The sequence below is a fragment of the Macadamia integrifolia genome, chromosome 8 (assembly GCF_013358625.1).
Source record: "Macadamia integrifolia cultivar HAES 741 chromosome 8, SCU_Mint_v3, whole genome shotgun sequence".
In the NCBI taxonomy this organism is placed as follows: domain Eukaryota; kingdom Viridiplantae; phylum Streptophyta; class Magnoliopsida; order Proteales; family Proteaceae; genus Macadamia; species Macadamia integrifolia.
In genome coordinates this window covers 34,453,615-34,472,865 of record NC_056564.1, presented here as the reverse complement: position 1 = coordinate 34,472,865, position 19,251 = coordinate 34,453,615, and the positions used below count along the sequence as shown (strand labels likewise).

The following is a 19,251-nucleotide window of genomic DNA, read 5'->3' as shown; positions in this document are numbered from 1 at the left end:
GCTAATGCTACAGCCTTGTTCAAGAGAAAGTGAGGACTTTACTTCTGATAAGCATTGAAGACATAGATAGTTGTCTATATAGTTGTAATTTAAGCCATACTCAGCTCCCTTCTATGCAAATCTACAATCATCTTCATTCTTTGTTGAGATTTTAACAAACGCCCGTTGTCCATCATTTGCTACACTAAAACTTCAATCTCCCCTTTCTGAAATTGAGGATACCTATAAGGCTTTAACGTTTACAGGATTAGACCCAAGAAATGATGATCAAATCGACGTAAAGGTGGAAAGTGTCAATGGTTCTTGGGGAAAAGTTCAAAGAAATTTGGCAATGCTTTAACAATAAATTGATGATGTTGTTTTTGTTTGGTTGTACTCCTACTCTCTACTATATTCATTACTTTTAAATGATAAAATGATGCCATCGGGCTACATGAAGCTAATTTAGCCAATTGATGATGAGATATGGGATCATCCCTTATAGTTGACTCTCCTTTAAGTTGAACCCTTTGGCCTTCTCATACAAAATACATTGTTAGATGCTTGTAATCAGTTACGATAGGACCCAATTTTTTCAGCCGTTGAATATCAAAGACTATCTCTGCTCCTTCAATGGGCAATAATAAGAGCTCAATAGAAAAAAAATATCCCTGCAACTAAATAGTTATTGCCTTACACTTCTTGGAACATAAAAGGTAATCGACATTAACAATAAGCGCTTTGAATTCTTTTATAGGAACAATAGGCAAATGTAATAGCTGAGCTACCCTTTATTCTGTAAAATTGTGAGTGCTTCCACTATCAATAAGCATGTATAATTGTTTGTCCGCATATAATGAAAACTAACTTCAGATATTCCCTCCCAAATTAGTTTCTTCAAACTCGTCGACTTACCTTTGAGGTTCCTCATCGTCTATCACTAACAACAGAAATCTAGTCTTGCATTTATGGCCTAGAATATATCTTTCATCACAATTAAAATATAGACCATTTTTCCTACGGGATCACATCCCAACTAGACTTAACTTTCGAATTGGAATCTGAGGTTGGCAAGAGTTGGTGACATAGCAGGTAAATTGGATGGAGGTTTAAGTAGCCTTAGGGTAGTATTAGCCTTAGGCCAAGAGGATTATAAATCCTTATACTTTTCCTCTTGAATATGTGCCATTGCCATGGCTTGAAGAAGGTGTTGAGGTTGACCAATTAATAATTCACTCTTGAGCTCTATTTTTAAACCAAAAATTATAAAAGCATAAAAGAAATTACTCTGAAAAATCTGTTACCTTGTTAGATAACCACTCAAATTGAGATTTATATTCAGCAACACCTCCTATTTGTTGAAGCTTAGGCAATGCCCCTCTATAATCATCAAAAGCAAACCGTCCAAATCTCCTATCAAAGGCTCCAAGAAGAATCTCAAACTGGCAATAAAATTGTTGCTATGCATCCATTGGAACCAAAAAGAAGCCACTCTATCCATATTAAATGAAGTAACAACCAATCTTTGATCCTCAGGTTTGTTATGATAGCTCAAGAATTGTTCAGCTTTGAAGGCTGAATCTGCAGGACTAGAACCATCAAAGTATGGTACATCTAGGCGTATATGCTTAATGGTTGTCGCAGGGAACATTAATGGAGTCTGAGAAAGAGGCATCTCCATTGAAGTAGGAGGGTGTGCTTGATTGTGTTGAAGATCATTGAATCGAGTCTCCACTATGGTCATGAATTGCTATAAATTCTTGTTGATTTCCATACTACTTTGTTGCAAAATATCAATTGGGATTCTGTAGTTTTTTTGAAATCAAGCAATGAATGGATTTATCCTCCATTTTTTAAGATCTAGTGCCATCCGCCATAAAAGGACAACGAAAGTACAAATGTTAGAACCGGAATTGAGGAAAAATAGCTGACTCGGGACTCAACTCCTGAAAAGAGATAGAAATCAGAATTTTGGAAGAAGAGAACAAATGAATTCATTGTTTATTTCCTCTTTACAAGTGCTACTTATAGCATAAAAGAATCAATTACTGTATGCGTATGTGGTTCTAACAATTTAAAACAGTCTACAACTATAACCTTTCAACAATTAACATAATCTTGGAGCCAACCAGGTGGCTTTCTTCTTCTAGCAACTTGTGCCACCTCAACTTGCTCCACTTGTTGTTTAATTGGTCCTTACACTTGCTCCACCTACTGCTAATTGGTGTCAATATTCACCTTAGATGTAAAAATCTTACCATTCATGAAACCGTTTAGAAGACTTATTCAATCTTTTGTTCTAGGACAAACCCTTCAATCGTGGCCCAGCAACGCCACCATGGGCTATTTCTTTTATGAAGTTGAATGTTTGCTCAAATGAACAATTGGGGTTACTATTGTAGAAAAATGGTATCAAAATATTGAGAGAGCACACTTATCTTTGGTTGTTGAGCTTTCAAGAGATCTTTGAACCACGAACTCTTAAGAATCCTATAACAAAATATGTTAGCAAAATAGATGAGTTGAGTCATGTCACTTGACACTCTCCTTAAGCCTGTAGACACCCCCAATTGTGCAACCGGGTGAATTACGTATCGGCCTCCAAGATGAAACAGCCCAATGGCACCCCTAGTAGTTGTGCACCAACTACTAGACCCCTTCGAGTACTCCAACGTTATGCTTAAACTAAAGATGAAACACTCAAAATAAATTTAAGTAGAGATACTCAAAATAAGAGTAAAACAAGATCTCAATCCTCACAAAACACCATAACTTGAGTGAACTTTTGTAATTGGCATTAGTGTGTACAATGCCTAGAGGTCCCCTCTATTTATAGAGGAAAAGAGAGTTCTAGAAAAGATATGAAGAGACAAAGTCTCTCTAGAATGGTAAGAGATAAGGCCTCTCAAATTGAAGAGACAAAAACTCAAGTCTTTTATAAGAAGAGGAAAAGATAAGATCTCTCAAATTGAAGAGACAATGGCTCTCATAAAGTGAAGTAAAAGAGTCCCAAAGATGAAGAGACAAAGTCCTAAATATGAGGAGACTATATTAAGTGTCATTTGTAAATACATGAATGGTGATTGAGAATACATAGAGATAAACATATAAGAGGTCATACAAGAAGATGGAAAGACGGTCAAATGAAATGAAAAGATACAATAAACCAAAAGGTAATTTGAATCTTACAATAATTCAAATAATAATTTAAATTCCAACAATTCCTCCACAAGATTCAAAATACCGGTAAATAAAATTATAGCATGAGCACATTAGAATGGTAAGACACATCGTTGCATATATCTTCCGGACTTGAATCTGCATCAGGTATGATAAACCATGCTACAGAGTATGGGTGAAGTCAGACTTCTTGAACTTTTCCTCATTTGTGTAGTCAACTGACTTACCATCCATATCCTATCATCCGACGTTGTAGTAACCCTTTTTATATTGTGGACATTTTTGGTGTTGTGCCCTTCTTGGACTCATGAATGTTTAGAAAATTTGCTCATAATTCTCATCAGAAGCAACCACATCCCCTACATTCACTTAGGTCAGTCCATAGTATGACAGTTAACATACCCCCATATTACATGAGCCTTGGTTGATTAAAAGTCTTATAACTCATCATCCTGTTCTTCGTGGTGACTACTATCTTTCATATCTAATTTGGAATAGGCACAATATGATAGTACTAGTCAAGTCATCTAGTGACTTCATTTTTACCCATTGAACCTAATTTCAGGGATCTCCTATCACATAGGATGGATATCCATCACCTTTACTCATGAATCACGGGCCTTAAGCCTATTCCTTTAGATGTCTTAAAAATAATCTTGGTGACTTAAGTTTTTTTAAGCTTGTCTGCTACATTCTTCTATAACTTTACAAAGTCAGTAGCAATGGTACTATTATTTATATATTCCCTCACCAAGTTATGTCTAAGGCATATATGTCTTTTCTTACCATTATAAACCTTGCTCTTGGCCTTTGCAATGGAAGCCTAACTGTCACAATGAAGATATATGGAAGGCACAGGTTAGGCTATAATGGTAAATCTATCACTAGATTCCTTAGTCATTCGGCCTTAGACCCGGCTTTTTCTAAAGTTACAGACTCAGATTCCATAGTGGAACCTGTCACACGAGTTTGCTTAATCGATTTCCATAAAATCGCTCCACCACCTAAGGTGAATACGAATCCACTAGTAGTCAATGTTTCATTTGAATCAGATATCCAGTTAGCATCGTAATATCCTTCAAGTATTTTTTGGTTACCAGAATAATGCAAATCATAATTCATAGTACCCTTAACAACTTTTCTAAGGCATCCCAAAATTCCATTCTTGGATTCCTAGTGTGTTGACTTAACTTTCCAATACCAAGAATGATATCAGGTCTTGTGCAATTCATTAAACAAGAACCAGAATCAATTATTTGAAAATACTTTTTTGGTGAAACGGGTTCTCCCTCATTTTTCTGTATACAACTTCCAACAACTAAAGGTGTTTTCATAGTTTTGGCATTTAAATAACCATATTGTTTAAGTAAATTTTCCACATAATGGGCTTGAGACAAACTATTTCATCTTTCTTTCTAATAATCTTAATTCCTGAAACCACATCGGATTCTTTCATGTTTTTAGTTTCAAAATTAGACATTAGAAACGTTTTAGTGGATTTCACCAAATCAAGACTAGGGTCCATAATTAGCATATCATCAACATACAAAACAATGAAAACGCCTCTATTGTTATATAACTTGGTCTAGACATACCTATTAAAATCATTGATATGAAAACCATTAGAAATTAAAATACTATCAAAAAATTTATGCCATTGTTTAGGTACTTGTTTCAAGCCATATAAAGAGAGCACAAGTTTGCACACTATATGCTCTAGCCCAAGAATGACACAACCTTTAGTTTATTTGATATAAATTTTTCTCCTCTAAATTTCTATTTAAAAATGATATCTTTACATCCATTTGATGTATGATAAGTTTATAGATTGATGCAATTGCAATCGATAACCTTATTGTTGCAATTCTAGCTACAGGAGAGAAAGTGTCAAAGAAATATATATCTTTCTTTGCTTAAATCCTTTAACTAGTAATCTGGCCTTAAATTTATCAAGTAATCCATTAGGCCTTAATTTGTATCTAAAATTCACTTGGTATCCAAAACCTTAGTTCCTGGTGGAAGATCAATTAATTCCCATATGTGGTTAGCACTTATAGAGTCTAATCACTCTTAATTGCTTCTTTCCAAAAAAAAAAAAACAGAATCATGAGATGTGATGGCATATTGGTATGTGTGACCGGATCATTTTCAATAAGATAGGTAAACATACCATCATCTAAATTAGTTTCTCTCCTTTGTCTTTTGCTTTTTTTTAGTTGATCTCCATCACTAGATTCAACAAAAAACATTTGATCTTGTGAGATCATCACTTAGCTTTTCAAGTGCTAGATTATTATTGGTCAAATGTGTGTCATTACTTAGTTAATATTTCCTCATGAGAAATATATGCTTAAAGAAATCAGCATCTCTAGATTCAATGATAGTATTTGTTTAAAAAATGCCATCTATAGATTTAATTACCATGAATCTATATGATGCACTATGATGAGCATATCCAATAAAGACAGTCACAAATTTTAGGTCCCAATTTTCTTTTCTTATGTTCAAGCAACCCAACTTTAGCCAAACAACCCAAAACCTTTAAATACTTAAGGTTGGATTTTTTACCATGCCACACTCAAATGATATAGAGGTAGATTTCTCATGAGGTATTCTATTTAGAATATGATGATAATATGACTCCCCCCACAAGTTCAAAGGTAATCCTGAACTGATAACCATGGAGTTCATCATCTCTTTTAGAGTTCTATTTTTCCTTTCTGCAACTTTATTAGATTGATAAGGGTTGAGGTCTCATGAATAATTCCATTTTCTTCACAAAATTGTGATAGAAATTATCATATTATGTCCCTCTATCAGTTCTAAGTCTTTTGATTTTCCTTCCTAACTGATTTTCAACCTCAGCCTTGTAGGACAAGAAAATTTGTTATGCTTCATCTTCGGTTCTAGGAAGATATAACTTAGTATACCTAAAACAATCATCTATAAAAGTAATGATGTATCTTTTGCCACTTCTTAACTCATGTGATTTGGAATCACCTAAGTCACTGTGAACTAATTCCAATAACTCAGACTTTCTTTCGACAGAAATATGAGGTTTTTTAGTGAATTTGACTAATGGGGTTTCTAGGTTGCCATGTATCAAACCTACTTTGCACGATTTCTTTATGTATCATGCATTGCAATGTCCTAATCTACCATGCCAGACATCATAAGAATCAACTAAATACACAGAATTATTAGACTTTTTATTGATAATATTAGCAACATTCAAAACAAATAACCCACCAGAGTTATACCCTTTCCTAATAAATATATTGTTTCTGATAACAATAGCCTTGTATGCATCAAATGATAGTTTAAACCCTGCCCTTATAAGAAGAGCACCAGACACAAGATTTTGCCAAATATCGAGCACATGTAATACATCCTTGAGAACAAGGGTTTTACCTAAAGTTAATTTCAATTGAACTTGCCCCTCGCCAGAGACATGAGATGATTGAGAATTTCCTATAAAAACTTGTTCACCTATTTCAACTGTTGAATAGTTGAAAAAAGCGGTCTGATCCCCAAGGATGTGCTTAGTAGCATCTATGTTGCTGATCCATTCTTTTGATTTTTCAACCAAGTTTACCTCTGTCACCATGACAGTAAAAATATCGGCCTCAGCTAAGTTGACCTTGGTTTTGCTCTTTCTTTTCTAGCAATCTTTCTTATGATGACCAGTTTGCCACATACAAAACAATTTCCTTTATTTTTTTAAAAGAAGTTTCCTTTTTGGCCTTGAAGCCTTTCTTAAACTATTCGTATTTTTTTAGCTTTTCTAGTCTTGTCCTTCTCTCAGTTCTTTTCCTCAATCTTAACCAGGATAATAATTTGTTTTAAATTTCAGTCCTTCCTCTTGTGCTCTATATTCATTTTCAAGTCACCTCAAGATGCTAGTAACTTCTCTAGAAGACAGCTAGCGATAAAATCATCGTGTAAGACCATTCCTTCCTTGACCAATTTTGACACAAGGATTTGAAACTCATCAATTTGGGCAAAAATCCTCTCGTAATCCCTTATTGCAAATTCATTTTAACAATATATTTTTTGTTTTCTGTATACTCCAAGGCATATTTTTATCCAATGTAGTCAAAATCAATTGTGCATTATCATAAGCTTCAGAAACATGATAAAGCTCATTGGATAAAGAATTTAAAATACTATTCTTACACTAATAATCTACCTTGATCTACCTTTGCTTTTGGGCTATAATGATAGTTTCATCACTTGTAGTAGGTGATGGTGTGGTCAGAACAAATGAGACAGATATTTGGTCTAGAGCAAACAATATCGAAAACAATTCTTAAATTTTCTATCTCCGAAGCAAGATTATTTGCCATATCAAAGAATCTGGTCTCTCAATAAACTGAAGTTCTACGGTCTTAAGAATTGTAAAAAAATTGTCTTAGAATATTAAGAGAGCACACTTATCTTTGGTTGTTGAGCTATCACAAGATCTTCAAACCATGAGCTCTTAAGAATTTGTAACAAAATATGTTAGCAAAATAGATGGGCTAAATCATGTCACTTGACACTCCTTAAGACTGTAGACGCCCCCAATGGTGTAATCGGGTGAATTACGTTTCGGCCTCTAAGATGAAACAACCCAATGTCAACCTTAGTAGTTGTGCATTCAACTGCTATATCCCTTGGAGTACTCCAATGTTGTGCTCAAACAAAAGATAAAACACTCAAAATAAATTTAAGTAGAGACTCAAAAAAAGAGTAAAACAAGATCTCAACCCTCACAACACACTATAACTTGAGTGAACTTTTATAATTGGTCATTAGTGTGTGCAATGCCTAGAGGTCCCCTCTATTTATAGAGAAAAATAGACTTTTAGAAAAGACATGAAGAGACAGTCTCTCAAGAATGTTAAGAGATGAGGTCTCTAAAATTGAAGAGACAAAGACTTAAGACTCTTACAAGAAGAGGAAGAGATAAGGTCTCTTATAAGAAAAGGAAGAGACTATATTAAGTGTCATTTGTAAACACATGAAAGGTCATTAAGAATATATAGAGATAAACATATAAGAGATCATACAAGAAGATAGAAAGATGGTGAAATGAAATAAAAAACATAAGAAATCAGAAGGTAATTTGAATCTCACAATAATTTAAATAATCATTTAAATTCCAACAACTATAGGATAAGTTCACTCCATCTAGATTATGATAAAATTACCATTTGTGAAATGAATACCTATAGAATTTGTTAGATTTTGCAAAATTGTTCATCAAAGAATGTTCAAATCAAAATTTGTATTTGTACATGGAGATGGCAGCAATGCCAGAGCGTTGTAGTGGAAGGGCGGAGGGCGGAGGGCGGAGGGCGGTAGGGTGGGTAGTTTCAGGGGTGAAGGGGGAGTGGAGGTTAGGGTGCCAGAGCTAGAGCCAAAGCCAAAGCCATAGCCAAAGCCGGAGCGAGCCAAGGACGCGAGAGGGGAGTTAGGTTAGATCAAGATGCTACATTGCAACAATAGGCGTTCTATTTTAATGCCACATCAACATATTTGTCCTCTATGGAGAGGATCCAGACCCACATCATACTCGTACAAAAAGTCCGGTTTCGACTCTTAGTCCTGTTTATAACAAACCATAAATTAGAAAAACCATTTCTTTTCAGTCAATTTAAAAATTAAGAAAGCGCCAAAGCCCTTTTTTTTTTCTTGGTAGAAGCGCCAAAGCCCTTTTAAGATTTGGGAAAAGGTTAGGGTTTCCAATTTACCAAATCACAAAGCCTTCCCATTTCTACTCTTCTGAATTCATTTGAGTGAGACTTTCAGAGACTGGCCGAGAGAGTGAGACCATCTGCTCGTGCTCGTGCTCGTGCTCGTGCTCGTCCTTGTCCTCCTCCTCGTCCTCATCCTCATCCAACAACTCCAACGGTCCGGCCACCGCTTCAAGGCTGCAACTCTGAATCTCAACTCTCCTATCAACTGTGTCTCTGTCTGCAGACTCTGCACAATTAACAAAGGGGGAAAAATGCTTAGAGAAAGTCCACCGTTGCAAGCCATACTTCAACGTTGAGAGAGAGGTATATCCACTACTACAACTCCGAACCGGAATGCTGGATATCGCCCTCCGGTTTCACTTCCCCCGTCTCAGACTCTCAAATCCCTTTTATTTTTTCCAGTACGGTTAGAGAGAGAGAGAAAAAAAAAAAAGCATTAGGTTTGCCCTTTTTTTCCCAGAGGCTATTGTTAGTTCGTTACTAAGTTAACCATTTTCCCTGCTTTGCCTTGCTGCTTTCTTTTTCAACTCCTGCAGTAATCAGTACTCTTCATCTATTAGTAAAGCCCATGAATCCAGAAATCGGAGAGCTCGTGGCATTTATCATTTTCTTATGCTAATTAAAATATGGACTTTGGTTTGGTGCTATTGTCAAACACTGCATAGACGAGAGAGAGTGGTTAAGGAAGTATGCTTAATTTAAATGGGAACAGTTGTTGCAGTTTCTCATCTTATGATGTTCCTTATGTTATAATTCCTGATGCAGTTTCTGCTCTGGATTTGCTCAAGCTTGTTTGGGGGAATACACCAACTACTTAGGTGGGCTAAGATCCTTGTGGTGATGGTTGGGTTGGAATTATCTGCTCTGATTCTTGAGTGATCTCCATGTAAGTCATTACTGAATTTATTCTCTTATCAGTAATCAATGGTTTCAACCTTTGGAAATTCTTGATACTTATGCCCCTTCAATTTCTATATCAGAACATTATCAAGCATTGGACTGAAAGGTCAGTTGCCTGGACACATCAAGTCCTTCTCTGAGTTACAGACATTGTAAGTCTTCCATTGCATATTGCCTGCTCTGGATTAACTCTTAATGGTCATGATTGGAAAATTTCTATCATAAGATACAGATTAGATACGATTGTATGTCCTCTTAATAGGGAAGTGGTTTAAAACTTTCCATTGCAGAAAAAAAAAAAAAAACAGATATTGTAACATAATTGCACACCCAGAGTAACCTATATTATCTCTCATCTCTTTAATGTTAGTGCATATTTAAACTACAATAAATTTCTCTTTCTAGGCATGCACATAGCTTCTTTTTGTGTCTTTTGTATCTTAAGAAGATATATATTAATTGATTTATAATATAAAATAGATACAATAAATATTAAAAATAATATCTGGATTTTGTGTTCAACTTTTATTTTGGTAAACAAATAATTCTCGAATCTGAATCCGAATCTGAACATGAATTTTATTTTGCCCACTTTTTTTACCGAACTCATAAATTAACAAAACAAGTTATTCCGAATAATTCCCTGTCTGGATAATTCCGAAATCCGAATTTGCTAACTAGAGTCTTCCCCGAAAGGGAAAGACATTTATGATTCCTAAATCCTAATACAGATGGTGATTCCTAAGCCATACTTTTCTTCTGAAAGTGAAGGTGGTGAGGAGGTCCCCATGGATGTTTATACCGATTGAGAGTAATTTTTTTATTATACCCAGTCACTTATGCTTCCTAGTGGGAGAATGTAAGGGCAGTGTTTGGTTCGCTAGTTCTAAGGGAAGTCTCTCTGTCGATGTGTAAATCCGAATTTTTATAACTGTTTGGTTGCACTTTGAGTTGAACCGCAGCAGAATTATGTGAACCCGTCGAACTCTATTTTCTAACTAAAAAGTAATTTGAGGCAGAATTCAGTTTAATAGGTGTTTTTCAAATCGAGTTACATATTTCCAACCCTCATATAAAAACCATGACTCTGGACGGAATCATCTTATTGGGGGATCTCTCCTTTCTGCTTGTCCCTCTTGCTTGATCTCTTTGCTCGAAGCCCGATTGTGTAAGGTATGGCTTCTTCCCTCCCTCCCTCCCTCCATTTTCTGTCTGGTTTTGATCATCTCATATGACAATCTATCTATTGATATTAGGCTCTGTCTTCGGCTCTTCCTCTTGCGAATTTGGTGGGTTATACCCCTCTTTCCTCCCTTTCATTTCTCTTTCAGTTTTGTCCGATTTGGGGCTTTTTTTCCTTCAGATTTCAACTGCTCTTCGGTTAGGGTTCCATGCTATGAACCATTACAGCTTTTGTGCTTATGCATACTTACAGGTTACAACCTTCCATCTGCTCACAAGTGGTTATGAAGTAAAATATGTCATCATTAGTTGATATTAATCAGACTTTTTAACCTTGGCCTGGAATTCCAATGACAGATGGACATTATAGATTTAACTTGTGTTTTTTGGACTCTTGTGTGCTTGTGTCATTGCCTGGGCATTTAGATATTTTTTTCTTTGAGGGGGAGGGTTGAAAGTGAATTGTTGCTCTTTGTCGTCTCATAAAGGCCTAAAACAGCTCCTATTAGAAACCACTGCAATGTTATATTAACTTATTGTTAAAGCAATTTTGTTTGTGCTTTTGAGGCCAAGGTTCATAACAGTCTACTGGGTAACGAGACCAATAACATTCATTTATGAGTGACTATGGGGCCGTACAATTTTTTATCTTAATCCCTTGATTCAATCTTCTTTTGATGAACTTTTCTTGCTTACAGTAATTTTGTATGAGTTAAGGTTCTTCTGTTGAGATGTTTGCAACATTTAATTATTGTCTTGTGCTTCCATGCTATATCATTCAGTCTTAAGAATCATTTGGGGAAAGGACATCCATGTATAGTCAATTTTTTGGCTAAATTAATGTAATGATGAGTGGTTGAGTAACTTGTGTTAGTTTATGCCACTGCTCCAAATTTTATCTTCGGCTGACACCAAATAATTGACCTTTTGGTTTAGCACTGTGGGACTCACAATTTATCTCTTATAAGGGCCCTTATAGAATTCTATTCACCCAACATTGTTTGCTCCTCTCATCATGTGATAGTCAGGTGACTTCCATTTATTGTACGTTATCCAAAAGTTCCCTTGGTCTTATCCAGTGAGTTATTTCTATTTATTTGTTTCTTCACTTGGCGTTTTTTGTGTGCATGTATGTGTGGGAGTTTTTGGGGTAAGAGGTTGGGGTAGGTCCCTTTTTGAAATGTCCTTATCATAATTATCTCTTTGGTTCAAAAGTAGTTCTAATCTCATACTATTTCTATTTGTCTACTTAATCCATTCTTGTTTATGGCAGTGATTTCCTTTTTTCTTGCTCTAATTGCTCGATAATTTATTCATATTAATTATGTTAATGTACATTTGTATACAATGATCATGTAGCTCAGTCGACTGCAATTTTTGTATCTTGCCATGGAAGGATACTATGATAGCATAGTTGATATTTTCTTCGTTCTGATTTTCCTAATTGTTAAGCATTTGACTAGGAGATCATGTAATGGGTTAATTTCTTCTCGTTCACTCCTTTAATGTATATCCTCTGTGTGTGTGGTTATGGCTCATTAGCTGACTTGTTTTGAGGCTTTAAAATGCCACATATTTTTTTCTTTCTCTTTTTAAGTACTCAAAATTTTCTTCCAGTAAATCTTAGAGGTAAAATTCTCTTATTTTCCAACCTTTTCATATTTATTTTTTTCTCATGTTTATATCATAATGTGTTGTTTTGGTATGATTTTATTTTTATTATCAAAGTGTCATGCTTCTGAATCTCATCTGCTTCCTGCTATGAGGCCTGCAATCTCACATTTTGGTTGAGATGGCAATTGATATTGAGGTGGTAACACATGATAGATGGCATTATTCCATGGTCATTCTTACTCCTGCGTTAGTGTGGGCGGGGGAATGATGTGACAGGAAACTTGAAAGAAAGTTTTACATTGATAGAATGAGCCTATATATTTTTTATAATGGAAATTGGAATAAAAAAGATGTGGAAAAACCTGGCCATGTTTGTAACCATACTAGATGGATTTGTACATTGTTGAGGAAGGTTTAATTAACTTCCTCGTTTATATTCTGAGATGTAGGCCACTATGGTACAATGAATTAGGATTTGTTTGCAGGCACCAATATAGGTGGCAACAATTCATTCCATTAAGATGTACCAAATTTTATGAAGTAGGTCAAATCTGGGAGGATGATAGAGCATTTGGTCTTCTCTTCTTCATTATTGTTATGGATTTGTGATTGAGATGGTTTGTCCATCAGATGGCTTAGGTTTATGGATGAGATTTGCATTGCTACTGTGACTCAAACGTGAAAATGTGGATTTCCAAAGAGAGCTTATATTTGTATGATGTTGCTTGAAATATGATACATGATTTCTATGCTGGCTTTTTTTTTCTTTAGTTCTGTATAGTATCATTGATATGTCATGTTGGATCAGAAATACAATATGTTGCTTGAAATATGATGCATGAATTATTACTTTCTTTGTTATGGTTGAAATAATTAATGATTTTTAATTTTTGCCAATAAATTGCCATATAAGCATTGCAGTTTCTGCTTTCATTTCTCCCACTTCCTGACTATAAGTGTTTTCTAATATGACATGTAGATCTACGTATACATGGATACCGAGAATGAACACGATGATGCCTACTATCAGAAACGCAAGAAAGTAATTATCTTAGCGGCTACTGCTGTTGTTATCGCAGTGGAACACTATAGAAAACATTATCTCGGTAAAGAGTCTTACCGCAGTGTATCCACCATCACAGCTCGAAACCAGATAAGAATGGGCAAGAGGGCATGCTCAGCTGTTACAAGTGGTAGGAAGAAGAGAAGAAAGGTGGAAACTGATAAGGTATCAAATCTTTTAAAAGCAATAGCAACCGTAATCAGTCAACTAGTCAGTGAACTAGTTAATGATTCGCCATATGATCTTGCCAAGAGACTGTGTGTTGCAATTGATGCAATCCCAGGACTTGATTTCAACAAGAGATTGCGTGCCAAAGTTTTTTTTATGAAAAGGAAGAATTTAGCTCGTCTCTTCTTGAATGCAAGTGAGGAAGACAAGCCAAAGGTATTGGAATTGTGTATGTCTGATAGCAAAGACATCATTAAGGACTTTTGAACAAGTCATGGACATGCTAACCTTTTTTTGTGGATCATATGTTTGGATATTTGACGGTATCATGTAGTTGTTTTCTTTAGTTTGGACATGATTATATATATATATATATATATAGTTGACTTGATTACATAATTTATGTACTGCCTTGGCCAAATATCCCAACAATGCTATCCTCTTCAATAGTGTTCTATAGATTAGAAACCTGACCGACCTGTACGTGGGCCCAAGTGTTTGGATATCCTCCTCGGTCCTTGTTCGACTTGTCATCAACTACAACACTAGCTGATTAGAGTATCAACTTGTAATTTCTAATAGCGTTCAATGAGAGAACCAGGTCCTTGGCTTCTACAACTTGGTTAGGGAAGCTCCAAGGGTCATTGGAGCTAAGGATGTCAATTTGAAATCGAAACTGTTTATCGAAATCGAATCGAGCTATTTATATTGAAACCATAAAACAATTTAGTAAATGGTTCGGTTCTACTTTTAAGTTTAAGATCGGTTAGTTAAATGGGTCTATTTGATTTTAACCATTTAATATGTCGGTTTCAACTGAATTGACATTGTAAAAATTGATTCTTTTATTACACCATCAAAACCGATCTGTTTAATCCGTATAGCAATTTAATAGAATAAGGGGATAATTGTTATGTTTTCAGTGCCTCATGCTCTTAAACTTTCAAACAACAATAAGTTGTGTTCATTAGCAGTTTTGTTTGTATTTCATTTTCTCTATGTAATATTTTCTTTTGCTTAGTTGTTTGGTTGTTTTAACAAAACAAGATGTGTTTAATTTAGGGAAGAATTAAGGACCATAGAGGTTGTCCAACAGTCTATTTAATAATTTACTCCTATTATGTAGTTAACTCTTTGCTTGTTCAATGCCTCATTTAATTTGATACAAGATTGGAGTGATTATTGAAAAAAAAAGAAAAAAAACAATTTTCAGTAAGCATGTGAATAAACTACATACCGATTGTTAACCGTTTAGAAATCGTATAGATTATACTGCGATCAAAACCATTTAAAACCGTGAAACTAAGAGCGTTTAAAGACCGTGAAACCAAATCTGTTTATTAAACGGTTCCGATTTCAGAAAGTGTAACCATTTAGTAAATGGTTCAGTTTTGGTTTCAGCCAAACAAATGTGAACTGAATTGAATCGTATCATATACACTGAAACCGAATCGATTAACACCCTTAATTGGAGCTTTAGGAGAAGGTACCATCTAAAGCATTAAATTGTATGCTATATTAAATAAACTCGGATATTATGAATGACATACCAAACCCAGGATCCTAAACTTTTATAATCTAAGTTTGATTGTCCAAAGGTTATAGTAGATCAATGGGGATACATCATCTCTCATATTGTTAATTTACAAATATTTGTGACAATAATAATTAATCAAGTTTATATGTTCTTGGTTTTTCTAGATTTTTCTTTTTACTCAGATCCACGGATTTAATATTGTAGAAGATTAGTAGTGGAGCTCCACAAGATCTTTAAGTGCTTCCAAATTAATCTAGACTATGAGATTCTACTTCTCAAAATAAAGCTCTTCTTCTTAAGCTTGGATGGTGTCTCATTACCCAAGATAACTCTTTATATGTCCAGGTTCGAAAGGCTAAATATTTTTCAAACAGGAATCATAGCGAGCATACTACCCATTTAAAAAAAAAAAATTTGATTTTACATAAAATAGGTGATGGTACCAATACTAGATTTTGGATTGATCCACAGATACCACCAGTACCTGAAATCATTTACAAATTTTTCCCATAATTATAATCAATCTGGGTCTTACATATGGATCAATGATTTTATTTTGGGTAATGTTTGGAATGCTAGGGGTCTCCTATCTTCCCTAATCCTTGTATATTTGGTTAATAAAATCCAGAGAATATCAATTTCCACTGATGCTGACAGTTGGTGGTGCTTCCTATCCAAGAAAGGAGTTCTAGCCACAAAAATTTTTTAATCATGTGTCTTACCAACTTTTATGAATGCTCAAACAAGTGTATATGCTCCTCTCTCTGCTCTCATTAGTGGCGATTCTCTTGGAAACTCAGATTACATCCCAAATTTAGTCTCCATTTTTTAAGACTTGCCCTTTGAGAAATTCCCGCAAAAGATATTATGGAAAAATGGATGGACATTCACCTGAACTATGACTTCTTCCAGTCTCATTGTGAAACAATTTAGCATGTTTTCCTCTCCTGTGATCATATAAAAAGAGTTTGGGCCACGGGTCCCTTACAATTGCAAACAGAGAATTTTACCAGGCTTCCCTTTAATCCCCTTATTTTGTATCTTTTCAATTCAAACCTAATTCTTGAACATGATAAAATAGATTTTTCAATATCTTTTATAATAGCCTACTATTACATATGGTCTCATAAGAATCAAGTTATTCATGTGCAGGTTAAGCCCATCCATTACATCATTTTGCACAATGTCAATAAGTGGATCCGCCAAAATGATGGTCAACCAATCAATATTTCCAAGGAGTCCACATTAGACAACTTCATCTCAACTTCATCTCTCTTCCTCTACCCCACATCCCTAATTCAAATTATCCAATTATGATTTTTTCAAGTGCTACTAACATTATTCTTACTGAATCAAGGTGGATAAGTACTATTATTTTCAAACGGACATGTGTCTCACTTTATGCATGTTACATGATGACAGGAAAATGTTCTGAAGTTGATGCAAGATCACATCTCAAAGGTTTGACATCAGCTAAGGATGATGGATGAAGCATGTCAAAAATTTTGAGTGATTCCAATAATTTGCATAACCTCATTTTGAATTATAGTGCTAGTTTGTGGCCTTGGAGCATTATTTTGGATGTATATAATCATATGTTTAATACATATTTTTTGCTTAGTCCTACCAACGAACTAGTACTCCTGGCAGAAAAAATAGCCTTCTTTGTCGAGATTTACAAAACTAACACATGATCCTCCACTGGAAACATCGATGTTGTAAGTTTATGTTCTTAATGATTTTTTTTTTTTCTCTATTCAAAAAAAAAAAAAAAAACCAACACACACATTTAGAAGAAAATTGGCATATTAAGCATGAGTTATGTTTGTTCAAGTAATCAAATCATCAAGGCTAGTGTTTTCCTTCTTCTCCATAAAGAAAAGGATCACCATGTAAAAGAAAGAGAGAGAGAGAGAGAGAGAGAACATAGGGAAGAGCAAATAGCTGGATTGGGATGCTATCAATTAAATGAAATGAGAAGAGCCATATGCAACAAAATGAACAAATACAATCTCAGGTCCCCGGCCATTGTAGTGGCATTAAAAGTATCAGATTCTAGGGATTTACCTAGGATGGCTATAAAGCAAAACTGAACCGTTCAAATTAGACACTGTTGTTGATGCATTTTTTTCTTCATAATTATTGAGTTTTGTAAGATTAGAATCATTTATATCACATAGATTTCACTCAATATTTTTACCAAGAAGTAATCCATTTCTTTTAGGTGCTCCAAATTATATAGCATGCATCAGCCTAATATGAGTCGATATTGAATTCTGTCTAGATGGATGATGAGATTAGATGTGCTATATGTGGTGGTAAATGTATAATAATGAAATAGATTACTGAGAGTAATCCGGGAAGAAGATTCTACAAGTGCAATTGACTAGACCACTTGAGAATATTTGAATGTGAAAAAGACCAGTGAAAGGTAAGGTGCACTCAAAGATCAAGAATAGGATATGATTTTTTTTGTTGCCCACATTCCATAGGTATGGCTACACATACCTTATTTTTTAACGATTTCATTTCTAGTGAAGAATTTAGTAATTATGTATAGTTGGTTGATTGATGAAAAATTATTTATAACTATGTTTTTTATTTGTTTACCGAAAAAAAAAATCATGGTTTTGAGATTTTTTAATTTATAGATGAGGGAGAATCTTCTTCTTCTTACCAACAAGTGGGGAATACCATCGAGGGTATACCTACCATTATACTAACACCACGTCCTTCCACAAATTGTCTGGAGGGATATCTCAGAGGAACAATTAGAACTTATGAACAACAAACAAGGATATTTGAGCATCATCAAGATCGTCCTTGACGTTGTAAAAAGACTTGACCTAAGAAGTCTCGGATGAGGGAAGAGAAGGTGACGAGGACCAGGTCTACCCTATGATGCAATGTTGTGGCATTGTACTTGCGTGTGCACTGTTAAGGATCTAATGAGATAGAACTAAGCTCTTTTCTCATGGTTGGTGACCCAAGGACTCTTTTCTTGTATCTTTCATGGGCTAGCAGATGTATAGTTGGATTGATATTAATTTAAGAAAAATTATCTTGAATCACCCCTATTTTCAAACCTTATATGAGATACCACCTTAAATTTTCAAAAATATCAAACGTACCGCTAAAGTTTAAACTCAGCGTTAGTTTAAAAATGAAAATTACTCTTTTGACCCTAAAACTAAATATAAATAAAAAAAACCATTTCTCATTCTTTTCATCTCTTTTACGGAAAGCTTTTCCCCAAATCAAAACTAGGGCCAATGCAAACTTCTTCTGCAAAGCTCTTCTCCCTTCCTCTTCTTCCTTCTTCGTTCAATTGTTTTTCACCTTTTGCCTCCTGCAAACCCATTAATATCCAAAACAAATGACATCTGAGAAGAAACAGCAGAGTTCTGACAGAAAAATTACTAACACACTTAAACAAATCCCATGACGACATTGTGAGGTTTAATCCATCAAATTAACCCAATTCACAAACAAATGGAGACTAAACCCTCCATTAATCATTAAGATGACAACATATGTTTCCAGTTTCCACTTCCATCTCCAATTCTCCATCCATACTTGGTCAAAACTTTAAAGAGTCCTCCCTTCCTCAACTTTCTGTTGTAGCTGTCGCGATTCTCATATCTCTTCTTCCCTTAATTGTGTTCCTCACACAATGACCTCATAATGTCTCTCAAAATTTCATCAGAAGGGTAATTTGATGGAGAGGACCTTCAGTTCTTGTCTCAAATCTCCATCAAAGGATCCATTTTGGGAATTTGAATTCTGTGTCATCTTATTACTGTAACTACACACCCATGAGTGATGAGGCCATGACCCAATCCAAATATATATAAATTTATATATATATATATATATAGTTCCCCCTT

The 19,251-nt window shown here is 34.9% G+C and overlaps 1 long non-coding RNA gene across 1 annotated transcript; it reads left to right on the top strand.

Annotated features, from left to right (window-relative positions):
- The first annotated feature begins 8,856 nt into the window (after positions 1-8,856).
- LOC122085748 lies at positions 8,857-14,228 on the top strand. Its single transcript, XR_006142212.1, has 4 exons — positions 8,857-9,203; positions 9,666-9,786; positions 9,881-9,952; positions 13,576-14,228. It is a non-coding gene; the product is annotated as an uncharacterized LOC122085748 (long non-coding RNA).
- Positions 14,229-19,251: the final 5,023 nt, after the last annotated feature.